Source organism: Eretmochelys imbricata, chromosome 7, assembly GCF_965152235.1.
Source record: "Eretmochelys imbricata isolate rEreImb1 chromosome 7, rEreImb1.hap1, whole genome shotgun sequence".
Lineage (NCBI taxonomy): Eukaryota > Metazoa > Chordata > Testudines > Cheloniidae > Eretmochelys > Eretmochelys imbricata.
This window is the reverse complement of record NC_135578.1, coordinates 22660489-22672888: the sequence shown is the minus strand read 5'-3', so window position 1 is coordinate 22672888 and position 12400 is coordinate 22660489. Positions and strand designations below refer to the sequence as shown.

Sequence of the window (12400 nt, the reverse complement as noted above, 5' to 3'; positions counted from 1 at the left end):
CGTACATGATCCTGGAGGGGGTAGAATCATAGAATCATAGAATATCAGGGTTGGAAGGGACCCCTGAAGGTCATCTAGTCCAACCCCCTGCTCGAAGCAGGACCAATTCCCAGTTAAATCATCCCAGCCAGGGCTTTGTCAAGCCTGACCTTAAAAACCTCTAAGGAAGGAGATTCTACCACCTCCCTAGGTAACGCATTCCAGTGTTTCACCATCCTCTTAGTGAAAAAGTTTTTCCTAATATCCAATCTAAACCTCCCCCACTGCAACTTGAGACCATTACTCCTCGTTCTGTCATCTGCTACCACTGAGAACAGTCTAGAGCCATCCTCTTTGGAACCCCCTTTCAGGTAGTTGAAAGCAGCTATCAAATCCCCCCTCATTCTTCTCTTCTGCAGGCTAAACAATCCCAGCTCCCTCAGCCTCTCCTCATAAGTCATGTGTTCTAGACCTCTAATCATTTTTGTTGCCCTTCGCTGGACTCTCTCCAATTTATCCACATCCTTCTTGTAGTGTGGGGCCCAAAACTGGACACAGTACTCCAGATGAGGCCTCACCAATGTCGAATAGAGGGGAACGATCACGTCCCTCAATCTGCTCGCTATGCCCCTACTTATACATCCCAAAATGCCATTGGCCTTCTTGGCAACAAGGGGTGCCTGGTAAGAGTTTTGTCTGCATGAAATGCCATCTGATAGAGCTGATGGAGGAAAAGATCCGAGGTTTGGAGATGCAGGTGGAAAGTCTGGTTGAGTTTAGAAAGGGGTTCAAGCAAATTATGGAGCAAAGACATGAGGTATCTGAAGGAAAAAGCTCAGACTTGCAGATGGAAGCTGGACTGAGGAATTCTGAGGGGAGACTGGGTGAGGAAAGTGGTCAGTGGAAGCATGTGACTAAAAGAACCAGGCAGAGGAAAAGACGGGCTAGTGAAGGAGAAATGGAGCTTAAGAATAGGTTTGCAGAGTTGGAAAATGAAGAAGGGGCTCAGCAGGTAGTCACTGAAGGTGGAAGAGCAAGGAAGAAGAGTGACTAGTCCTATAGGAAAAGGGGAAGAGTCAATAGAGACTACACCAAATATGAGCCCCAGGAGGATACAGGATGGGTTGAAGAGGATTACAAGGGAGAATAGGAATGGAAAGAACTTGCAGCCAGAGGGAACAGGGGATAGACTGGAGAATAGCGCCGTCACCAGGAAAAGGCAGGTCTGTGTGATTGGGAACTCTTTACTGAGAAGAGTAGACAGGCCTGTAACCAGAGCTGATCCAGAGAATAGAAGGGTATGCTGTCTTGCAGGTGCTAAGATACAGGATGTAGACCTGAGGTTGAAAAGGATCCTAAAGGGAGCGGGAAAGAATCCCCTAATTATCCTTCATATGGGAACAAATGATACGGCTAGATTCTCACTGGAAAGTATTAAGGGAGACTATGCTAGGTTGGGGAAGACGCTTAAGGAAATCGAGGCTCAGGTGATCTTTAGTGGGATTCTGCCTGTTCCTAGAGAAGGGCAACAAAGGTGTGACAAGATTATGACTATCAACAGGTGGCTTTAGACAGTGGTGCTATAAGGAGGGCTTTGGGATATATGGCCACTGGGAGGCATTCATGGACAGAGGACAGTTCTCTCAGGATGGACTTCATCTGAGTAGGGAAGGAAATAGACTTCTAGGATGGAGGCTGTCACAACTGATTAAGAGAGCTTTAAACTAGGAATTTGGGGGAGATGGTTGGGAGATGTCCAGGTAATCTCCACACCGGATTTTAGCATTGACAGGGAAGAAAACAAAGTAAGAAAGGATACAGCCGTGGGTAGGAGAATGTATATAAGGAGGAAGGGCAGTGTGGATACCAGTCTAATAGGTTATACTGGCTGTGGAATGACTGTGCCTCATAGGGTACAGAATGTGAGCGAGGCCAAACAGCAAAAATTAAGATGTTTGTTCACCAATGCGAGGAGCCTAGGTAACAAAATGGAGGAACTAGAGCTACTGGTGCAGGAAGTGAAACCAGATACTATAGGGATAACAGAAACATGGTGGAATAGTAGTCATGACTGGACTACAGGTATTGAAGGGTATGTGCTGTTTAGGAAAGACAGAAATAAAGGCAAAGGTGGTGGAGTAGCATTGTATATCAAGGATGAGGTAGAATGTAAAGAAATAAGAAGCGATGGAATGGATAATACAGAGTCCGTCTGGGCAAAAATGACATTGGGGAAGAAAACTATTAGAGCCTCCCCTGGGATAGTGCTTGGGGTGTGCTATAGACCGCCGGGATCTAATTTGGATATGGATAGAGCCCTTTTTAATGTTTTTAATGAAGTAAATACTAATGGAAACTGCGTGATCATGGGAGACTTTAACTTCCCAGATATAGACCGGAGGACGAGTGCTAGTAATAATAATAGGGCTCAGATTTTCGTAGATGTGATAGCTGATGGATTCCTTCATCAAGTAGTTGCTGAACTGACTAGAGGGGATGCCATTTTAGATTTGTTTTTTGTGAGTAGTGAGGACCTCATAGAAGAAACGGTTGTAGGGGATAATCTTGGTTCAAGTGATCTTTAGCTAATTCATTTCAAACTGAACGGAAGGATTAACAAAAGTAAATCTGCAACTAGGGTTTTTGATTTCAAAAGGGCTGACTTTCAAAAATTAAGGAAATTAGTTAGGGAAGTAGATTGGACTGAACAATTTATGGATCTAAAGGTAGAGGAGGCCTGGGATTACTTTAAATCAAAGCTGCAGAAGCTACCGGAAGCCTGCATCCCAAGAAAGGGGAAAAAATTCATAGGCAGGAGTTGTAGACCAAGCTGTATGAGCAAGCATCTCAGAGAGGTGATTAAGAAAAAGCAGAAAGCATACAGGGAGTGGAAGATGGGAGGGATCAGCAAGGAATGCTACCTTATTGAGGTCAGAATATGTAGGGATAAAGTGAGACAGGCTAAAAGTCGAGTAGAGTTGGACCTTGCAAAGAGAATTAAAACCAATAGTAAAAGGTTCTATAGCCATATAAATAAGAAGAAAACAAAGAAAGAAGAAGTGGGACCGCTAAACACTGAGGGTGGAGTAGAGGTCAAGGATAATCTAGGCATGGCCCAATATCTAAAATATATCCGAGGGATAAATACCAGAGAGGGAGAGGAATTATTTAAGCTCAGTACCAATGTGGACACAAGAACAAATGGATATAAACTGGCCACCAGGAAGTTTAGACTTGAAATTAGACGAAGGTTTCTAACCATCAGAGGAGTGAAGTTTTGGAATAGCCTTTCAAGGGAAGCAGTGGGGGCAAAAGACCTATCTGGCTTTAAGATTAAACTTGATACGTTTATGGAGGAGGTGGTATGATGGGATAACATGATTTTGTTTATTAATTGATCTTTAAATATTCATGGTAAATAGGCCCAATGGCCTGTGATGGGATGTTAGATGGGGTGGGATCTGAGTTACTACAGAAAGTTCTTTCCTGGGTATCTGGCTGGTGAATCTTGCCCATATGCTCTGGGTTACCTTATTTGGGGTCAGGAAGGAATTTTCCTCCAGGGCAGATTGGAAGAGGCCCTGGGGATTTTTCGCCTTCCTCTGTAGCATGGGGCACGGGTCACTTGCTGGAGGTTTCTCTGCTCCTTGAAGTCTTTAAACCACGATTTGAGGACTTCAATAGCTCAGACATAGGTGAGAGGTTTTTCGTAGGAGTGGGTGGGTGATTTTCTGTGGCCTGCGTTGTGCAGGAGGTCGGACTACATGATCATAATGGTCCCTTCTGACCTTAGTATCTATGAATCTACTTTTCTAATGTCTCTTCCTCCCAGCAAAGGAGAAGAACTTGGGGAGGCACTTTGTGAGACTGGGTTTCAAATCTCTATTGGAACCTATTTAACAATGAGTTTAGAAGCCTCAGTACTGACTCGAGTGGGTATTATTCCACCTAAGTAATTGTAATCTCCGTTATTGGAGCACCAGCATCCTGAGCTTGCTGTATCCTGCTTGCTGGGAAGCACATTGACTATCACAGTGGCCTGCTTGTGATGTCTCTTGTTTAGTTTGGGTCTCTTTTCATATCTCTGCAGAACTTCAGACAAGAAAACATAAAATCACTGCTTTTAGACCTAAATAAAAGCTGGGATAATGGTGAAGCTATAGGAGGGACAGCTCCCATTGTGTCTCTTCAAATTCTCTCTAGTTTATTGACTGCAAGTTTCGTCAGGAGCTACCACAGCTTGTATACAATTAGAATTGAAAGACCAGGCTGCTCTTTTCTCTCTACCAAGGGGGAGGAGAAGGGGGCCAATGGAAATCTGGTTAATTTGTTTCTTGGAGCGCAGGTAGGGAAACGTGTGTTTGTGAGCAAATAGCAAAAGCCTCTGTGTTTTATCAAGCCTCCGGGCCCCATTCTGAATCGGGCCCCCTAGGCTTTGAGCAGTATTTTATTGCCTCCCTTTCCCTTTTCTGTAAATATGTCCCTATCAGCGTTTGCTCCTCAAAAGGCTCCTTCCCCTGTTGCCCTCGAGAGTAGACAGAATCTGAATTTCACCTACGGTTTTAGTTAGAGAATTTTCTGCCTGATTTGTTACATAACCTGTCATTATACAATCAAATCTCCCATCAGCCCCTATGCAGAAAGGGTGACCTACAAGAGTGAGCCAGTGGGCCTGACACCTTAACCTTCTCTCTCCTCAGAAATACCTGCGGAGGATTGCCTTTCTGTGAGTAGTTGCCCCTTCCCTAAGACAGCCACCCTAGTGTCACCAGGACCTTTTTCTTATGGACCAGCCAAGCTGACATTTTGGGCTGGTCTACACTATGCGTGGGGGCAGGGGGGGAACTGATCTAAGTTACGCAACTTCAGCTACGTGAATAATGTAGCTGAAGTTGACATTCTTAAATCTACTTACTGCAGTTTCTTCACTCTCCCGTTGACACTCTCCCGTTGATTCCCCTTGTGCTTTTCGTTGAGGTGGAGTACTGGAGTTGACACTAGAGTGATCGGCTGTCAATTTATTGTGTCTGTACTAGACAGGGTAATTGACACCTGCTGGATCGATCGCTGCCCATCGATCTGCCCTTTGGCTCATCTGAAGCTTATGGCCAGGCTGTGTTTTATGTAAGGCTGAGGCCACACACAGGCTTCACTCAGTAGGGTCCTGCCACATTACCATTCTCTCGTCAGTAGCAGGTACCTACGTAAAGTTATGAGGAGTTCATAATTCTCCCTCATCGTTTTCACTCTACCTCTGTACTACACACCACCTTGCACAAAAGTATGAGGGAGAAAAACCGGCCATGTATGCTGAGGTGAATGCCTACTCTGAAGAGGTGTGCCAGAGGATTTTTAACAACCTTGTAGAGCAGGTTGGACCTTGTTAAAGCCTCATTGAAAAGATATATACATATACTCAAAGTACACCACGTGGAACACTATATCTCTAACTCAGAAGGCTTCCTTTCTAGAATCCAAATGTAGCTTCAGAGAAGTCTGTATTTTATACCTGGAGCTTGGAGCACTCAGCCATCCCCTGTGGCCTATTGCCACTCTGCTGTCTGCTTATGTCTACCTACCTTTTTAAAATGCAAACGGATCTGTAAAGTTTTCTCTTGTTTTCCCTGTAAAGTTAGTTCAGTTTTTAATCTTTCTCTTCCAACCTTTGTTTGTGCAAGCGCTGTGGTGATAACGCTATCGGAAGAGTTTATGACTCAATAAATGGCCCTCACAAGGGAATCAGTGGAGAGGCCGCAAGCTGCAAGCAGCTGCTGTTTATTTAGTCATAAACTCTGAGGAGAGCAGCATCAGATTAACTGTACCCAGGCGTTCTCCTAGCCTATTATTTGCAAAGGTGAAAATGATCCGTATTTTGCTTCTAATTGTAAAGAACTGGAAATGGTTATTATTTAGATCCTATGGCAGAGGTTCCTGGTTCCAAAGAGTCTCTATTTGATCCACACACAAAAGCTTTTTATGTGCCCTAGTGTTCATTGGTGGAAAAAGTAAAAAATATGGAGCTGCCTGAAAGGATATAAACCGCCCTCTTAATATATGAGGCATGTCCCAGAGTAAAATGCTGGCCTACTTAAAATGGAAATAGCTGCTGCATGCACCCAGTATTTACAAAGCTAGAGGCACAAGTTCTTTATTTTGCTCTGTATCACAGAGCTTCACAAAGCCCTGGTGTTTCCAAGCTGGCATATCATCAGTATGTATTAACCCGTGTGAACAAGTACCTTTCCCTATCTGTGCTACACAGTCCACATGCTATGTAAAGCCCAAATGTGCCACCTTCCTGGAGTTTGGCATTATTCAAGAAAGCAATGAATGAACATAAAAATCAGCTCAGAACTTCTCCCCATGATTGGCTGTGCACCAAGATTCTTCTTCTCGTACTGCTCTGCCCACAACCTATATCCCTCATTTCCCCCACGCTCCAAAGAGGCCTTATTTCCAGGTAAAGTCACCTGCCTCAGCAGGACCCACTTAACCTTTTCCCTCAAGATCAACACCTAACAGGGTGGCATGTTCTAGGCAAAAGTCCTTGTTTGCCTGATAGGGCAACATGGAGTTTTATTTTTAGTTGTGTGTCATGCAGACACAGGGTATCCTGTAACAGTTTCTTAGACATGACCCCTTTAGTGGACCAGGCCCCAAGGATACATGGACCTAGGAACAAGTCCATGGCTGCCAAGACTGGGCCTTCAGCACTACCATTCCCTGACTCTCTCTTCTGTCTCCCTGCAGCAGAGCAGATTCCTGCGGGAGGCTTGTACTGTGCTCTGCCAGGGCACAATGCTCTCAGTGAGTATTTATGGTGACACAGGCAGCCTTTTCAAAACAAGGTAACAATTTATTAGTCACCTGGCACACAATCAGAGTCCTAAGGATTGCACAGAGAGGCAGAAGTTACACCATAGTCCATTCTGGCCCTGATGGGCCAGCCAAGCTGTGACGGACTCCATCTCCCTGCCTTTTAGTTCATTCCCCTCTCTGGTGCTCCCAGTTTCCTCCAGCAACCAGCATTTATTCCCCACATCGGACCTCTCAGTCCTTTTTTTCTCAAGGCAGGGCCATACTGAGTTCACAATCCTACATGCTGGGGGTTCCGTAGTTGAGGATTGATTGTAGAATCATTGGAGTTTACATTGTGTGTCAGATTTTCCATTGATAAGTCAGCCTATGCCAGTCCTTTTTAATGACCTGTTCATACTGCTCAGATAGCTGGATGACACCCACACACTTATCTCTTTGTCTGTGCTGCCCCCAACAACAGACATATTCCCCGCTGTGTAGGTACAGGGGAAGCTGAGGCATACATAGAATTCATAAAAGGTATTACAAAAAACTCCCACTTTGTTACACTGTTAACCACTCCAGTACCTTGAATGAAAGAAGAAGGACTTGACTACCCCCAAGTTCTCTTCTTCAGAAGAGTCTCCTGTACACATCTGCTATTCTCATTTGGTCCCAGTGGGACCAGGTTACTCTAGAGCCTGACTTCTTTCCTAATGGCTCTTCTTATCCCTGGCCCACTCCCAGGTAAAGTTAATGTCAGTATGCATATTCCCACGATAGTCTTGAAACCAGCCTAGTAAAAATGGGTAAGGCCATGTTGCAACATTTAAAACTGTATTTACATTATAGCTCTTAATGATTTTGAAATCAGTTTACCTAAACCAGTTGGAAAATTTCCATAGTATAGACAAGGTATAAGAATTATGCACATCTAAGTCAGGGAACAGAAATCAGACCACATAACTTATGTGCAGTCAGAGTTAGCCAGCTGCCTTGTAATTGGTATATCCAACCAAAACTGATTTTGAATACTTGTAACAAACTGCTCATGAAAATATGCAAAATGAAAATTATTTATGGAAATTTGGCAAACAGATTTGAGAAAATTGTAAGCGGCTCATGGACAATTCATAAAAAAAGATAAATCAGTTGAAATAAACTATTTCCTCTTAATTATTCACCCACTTCTGTGGAGTACTAGCTAATTTGAATGGGGTTAGGTCAAAACCAGAGATTTTTAGGGGGGGGGGGGGGGGCTGTAAACACAGGAGCTGGACAAGTCCTGGATGTTTTTTCAGGGAAGGAGGTGATCTCAGGTATTTGCTTGTGTATGAACCTCCTCCCTAGTCACCTGGTTGGTGGTGTTGGAATGACTATCTTTGAAAATAAGTCCAGTGCCAGAAGGAGGGTTGTTGTGTATTTCAGTTCTCTATCGTATCAGCGCTGTTAGGCTCAGAGTGAGTAAAACTGCAAATATTCTGCTGATGTTGAAAATGAAAATTTCAACCAAAGTTTGGCTGACTAATTAGAAGCAAGAAGTGGGTATGTCCTCTTGTATACAATATTTTGGAAAGGCTTGGACCTCTTCTATCCTAGCAAATTTAAGCTAGATCATTTTTAGGATAAATTCCTAGACAGTAAGTATACAGTGGAATATTCAGAGCTATCATACCTAACAGGACTCCCTAATTCTGTGTTTCTGGGTTTGAATGCATAACTCTCTAGTGATGTAATATACACAAAAATAGGCAGTGTCTTTCTGAGTGAACATAGCATATCTTTGGTGAGGGTTATTGTGTTTAGGAATTTGTTCTTCAGGGCCAAAAGGAATGTAGCAGTGCATTGTAGTGCTGCAATGTTGCATTTTTCATGATTCCATGGCGTCACAGCACTGTGTTGGCATGTTGGACGTGTGGGCGTTTTTATCTAAAAAAATTCTGGGAGACATAAGTGTCGAAGCAGCCGAGAGTAGAAAGAAGTTGATTTCCCAGCTGAAGAGTGGTATTTGTTTGAGACTCAGGATAGACTGAAACAGACCCACAAAAATTGCAATTGATAGCAACTGCAGATTAGTAACGCAAGGTCAATGGCCAAATGGCTTTAACCTCCCAAGAAGTTCAAAAATAGCCCTGACATGTGCAACCTGTTGTCATGGAATGGAGCTTAATTTGGTTATGACTTACAAGGGATGAGGCAACCTGGATATAGCTTTCCATCAGAGCTGTAGAAACTGGAGATCTATTCATGGAGTCCAAGGAACCATTGTGATCGTCTAATCTGATCTTCTGTGTAGCACAGGTCACAGAACTTCCCCAAAATAATTCCTAGAGCAGATCTTTTAGAAAAACATCCAATCTTGATTTTAAAATTGCCAGTGGAGAATCTACCACAACCTTTGGTAATTTGTTCCAGTGGTTAATTACCCTCACTGTTAAAAATGTATGACTTATTTCCCCTTTCAGTTTGTCTAGCTTCAACTTCCAGTTATTGGATCATGTTATATCTTTCTCGGCTAGACTGAATAGCCCTTTATAAGTACCTACATGGGGAGCATATATTTGATAGTCACCTCTTCACCTATCTTTGTTAAACTGAAGAGATTGAGCTCCTTAAGTCTATCACTATTGGGTTCCATGTAGTTTATACCCTGAGACCTGAGAGGTCAGTGCCCAATTGTTCCCTACAACATGAAGTTTGTTCCTTCCTTATATGCACTCCAAAATGCTGTGTCTAGTTTTTATTGTCTTCAGTAGGTGGTCTGAATGGCTCCAGGATTAGTAATCAGATGTAGTCCCTTTCGCCAATTGATTCAGATCCATCCCTGCTTGGTAGTGTTTAAAAGTAGTTACTCTGATGGCTGTTTGTTCTTAGTCCAATGGAAAGGTGTCTGCATCAAACATGACCATTGCAATAAGCATTAATTGCAGCTTTTGCTGGCAGTTATAGAAATGAGGACAGGGACACTGAACCTCCCCCTCCGCACCATGTTGGGAGGTGATGCTTTCAGGTTAGGGCTATGGGACATGGGAGGGGAAGTGTTGGACTACTGCTTTTGTTGTACTCTCTGTGGATAGAGATCTTCTGTCTCCAGGGCTGTTAAATTGGCACCTTTCACCAAATCTAAAATTCGTATGTTTTTGTTCAACTTTGTATAGTGTATATATCTCCAGTAAAGGCAACTTCCACCCCTTTGTGAGACTGTTCTGCCATCTGACCGATCTCCTTGCTAGGAGATATTTCCTAAGACTCCATGTGTATTTTGTGAGTAATGGCACGCCATTACTCCTAACTACACCTTTTCAAACCACCATAAGTAATCTTTCTGCCTCCTTAATGCTTGACACTCTTCAAATAATGATACAAGAAGACCTGACGGAAGCACTATGTTATAGTGGTTAAAGCATGGAACTTGGAGTGAGCTCTGCTACTGACTTACTTTGTCCTTTTGGAAGATACTTAATCTCTCTGTAATGACATCCGTAAAATGAGGTTAATACTTACTCACCTTTGTAAAGTGCTTTAAGATCTTGTGAAAGGGCCTTTATAAATGCAAAGTATTATTAGAATTTATTTGCAAAACTGCTCACATGCTAGGATTTGAACTTGTTACCTTTGCAATATAAGGCAAACACTTAATGCACAGTCTTTAGAGGTAACTCGGTGCCGCAGCATTACATGTATTGAATAGTTTCCAGAGAGAGACTGGCCTACCATTCTGCTGTTCATGTGTCCAGAAATGCAGGAAAAATTATTTTGACAATGTGTTTAGTCTTTGTCCCTGATAAATGCTGAGTTTGTTCTGTGTAAACGGGCTTTAGGTTCAGCCAGCCTCCTGCTCTGAATTAGCCTGATAAGATACGGTGAGGAGAGGTTGAAGATCATGATCTAGCCGGTGGCTCCCTGGGTACGTTAGGGGGAACAGTTTAAAAATAATGCAACCAGAAAACAGTTGTTTTATCTTTAAAATGTTTACTTTATACCCTGTAAAATCTTGGCTCCTCTGCCTCTTTTCTTCAAACTCTCTGCTTGCCCTCTGCCCAGTTATCTTTCTGTCAGGTCCCGTTGCCTCCAACTGTCTGGCTCTGAATTTTACTCCACTCCAATCAGCCTGCACCACTGTCCACAAGGACGGAATTTGCTATTTTTCTGAGTGGATCATCTGCTGGGCCACTTCACCAGATCAAGTAACAGAGAAATAATGTTTACCAGATTCAATCCATCCTGCCAAGCACAGGTCAGTTGTTTCATATTTTTGAAGACTCCTAATTTCCCAGTAGAATAGGCACTCTGGGATCAGGTATCTGGGAACTCTGCAGAACATCTGTACATCTACTGTGATGAATGGTCACTGTATCCTTTACTCACAGGGATTTAATCCCCATCTCTTTTTAAGAGTGAGTTTAGTGCTGGGCAAAGGTAATCCCAGTAGACTGATGTCATGTAACCCCAGAACTGGTAAACCACCCGTTCCAATGGTTCCATCTTCCTCTATGTGCTGCTTTGTATGTGATGTTCCTCAACTCTGACCTAGTTGGATCTCCACTCATGGAAAGAGGAAAGTTGATTCTCCACTGCACATTTGATCCTTGTTGGCAATCTTAGCAGAGAGACTAAGAGGGACAGTTAGTTACCTGTGTGCTGGTGATTTTTATTAAGAAGTGGGCGTAAGCCCCAACTATTCACTTCATGGAGGCCACCAATGACCTTAAGTCCATTGAATCTTCCAGTCTCCTGTTCAGGGAGTCTGAAACGTGGGTCTAAATGCTCTAGCCTGGGGAAAAAATAAGCAAATTGAGCAAAGGCACCTTTAAATGTAATAGACATTAACAGCCTCTGATATTCTTTGCTTCCTTAATTCAAAATAGCCTGTTTGGATAATTTTATAATTCTGCTTTGTTTCCTTCATGGTGTTTCGTTCTCGTGACCGGTAGCTGGCCTCTCTTTCTCTCATAAAAAAAACATGGCTGGCCCAGGTCAGCTGATTTGGAGTTGTGGGGCTCAGGCTCTGGGGCTGAAAAATTGCAGTGTAGACATTCGGGCTCAGGCATTCTGGGACCCTGTGACGGTGGAGGGTCCCAGAATGCAGGCTTTAGCCTGAACCTGAATGTCTACATAGCAATTTTTAGCCCCTGAGCCAAGTCAGCTGACCCAGGTAGCCGTTGCTGTGCTGTGGCTCTTTTATCCCTGTGTAATCAGACCCTAAGAATCTCCTTTAACTAAATTGGTCCTGGGCTTTTGAGTCAGGAGGATCAGAATTCTGTTACTGCTGTCGCAGTGCACTTTCAAAGGGGCATGGTGTCGGAAGTAGTGACGTTTGTGAAGACCCTAGGTGGTTGGAATAGTGGTGGGTACTGTAGGACAAGAGTGAGATGCATTGGGAGGGCGGAGTTGGAACCTTGAACTGGAGTGACCTGAGTACTGTTGAATAGGATTGAGGTGCACTGGAAGAGCAGCGGGTGGTGAGCTTGACTGTGTGTGCCACACTGTCTGGTGTTTGCCTGTGTGACAGCATTTCAGTGTTCATGAGCACTAAATTCATCTATACAGTGTAAATCAGAAAGCAGGTCAAGGTTGCTGTTGAGCACATGGGGGAGTAATGTCCAAAAAAGCCATATCAATT

General features: G+C 43.5%; 1 protein-coding gene across 5 annotated transcripts in view; it reads left to right on the top strand.

Moving 5' to 3' along the window:
- CHCHD6 (coiled-coil-helix-coiled-coil-helix domain containing 6) overlaps positions 1-12400 on the top strand; it is a 210216-nt gene that overhangs the window by 135347 nt on the left and 62469 nt on the right. The window lies entirely within an intron of this gene.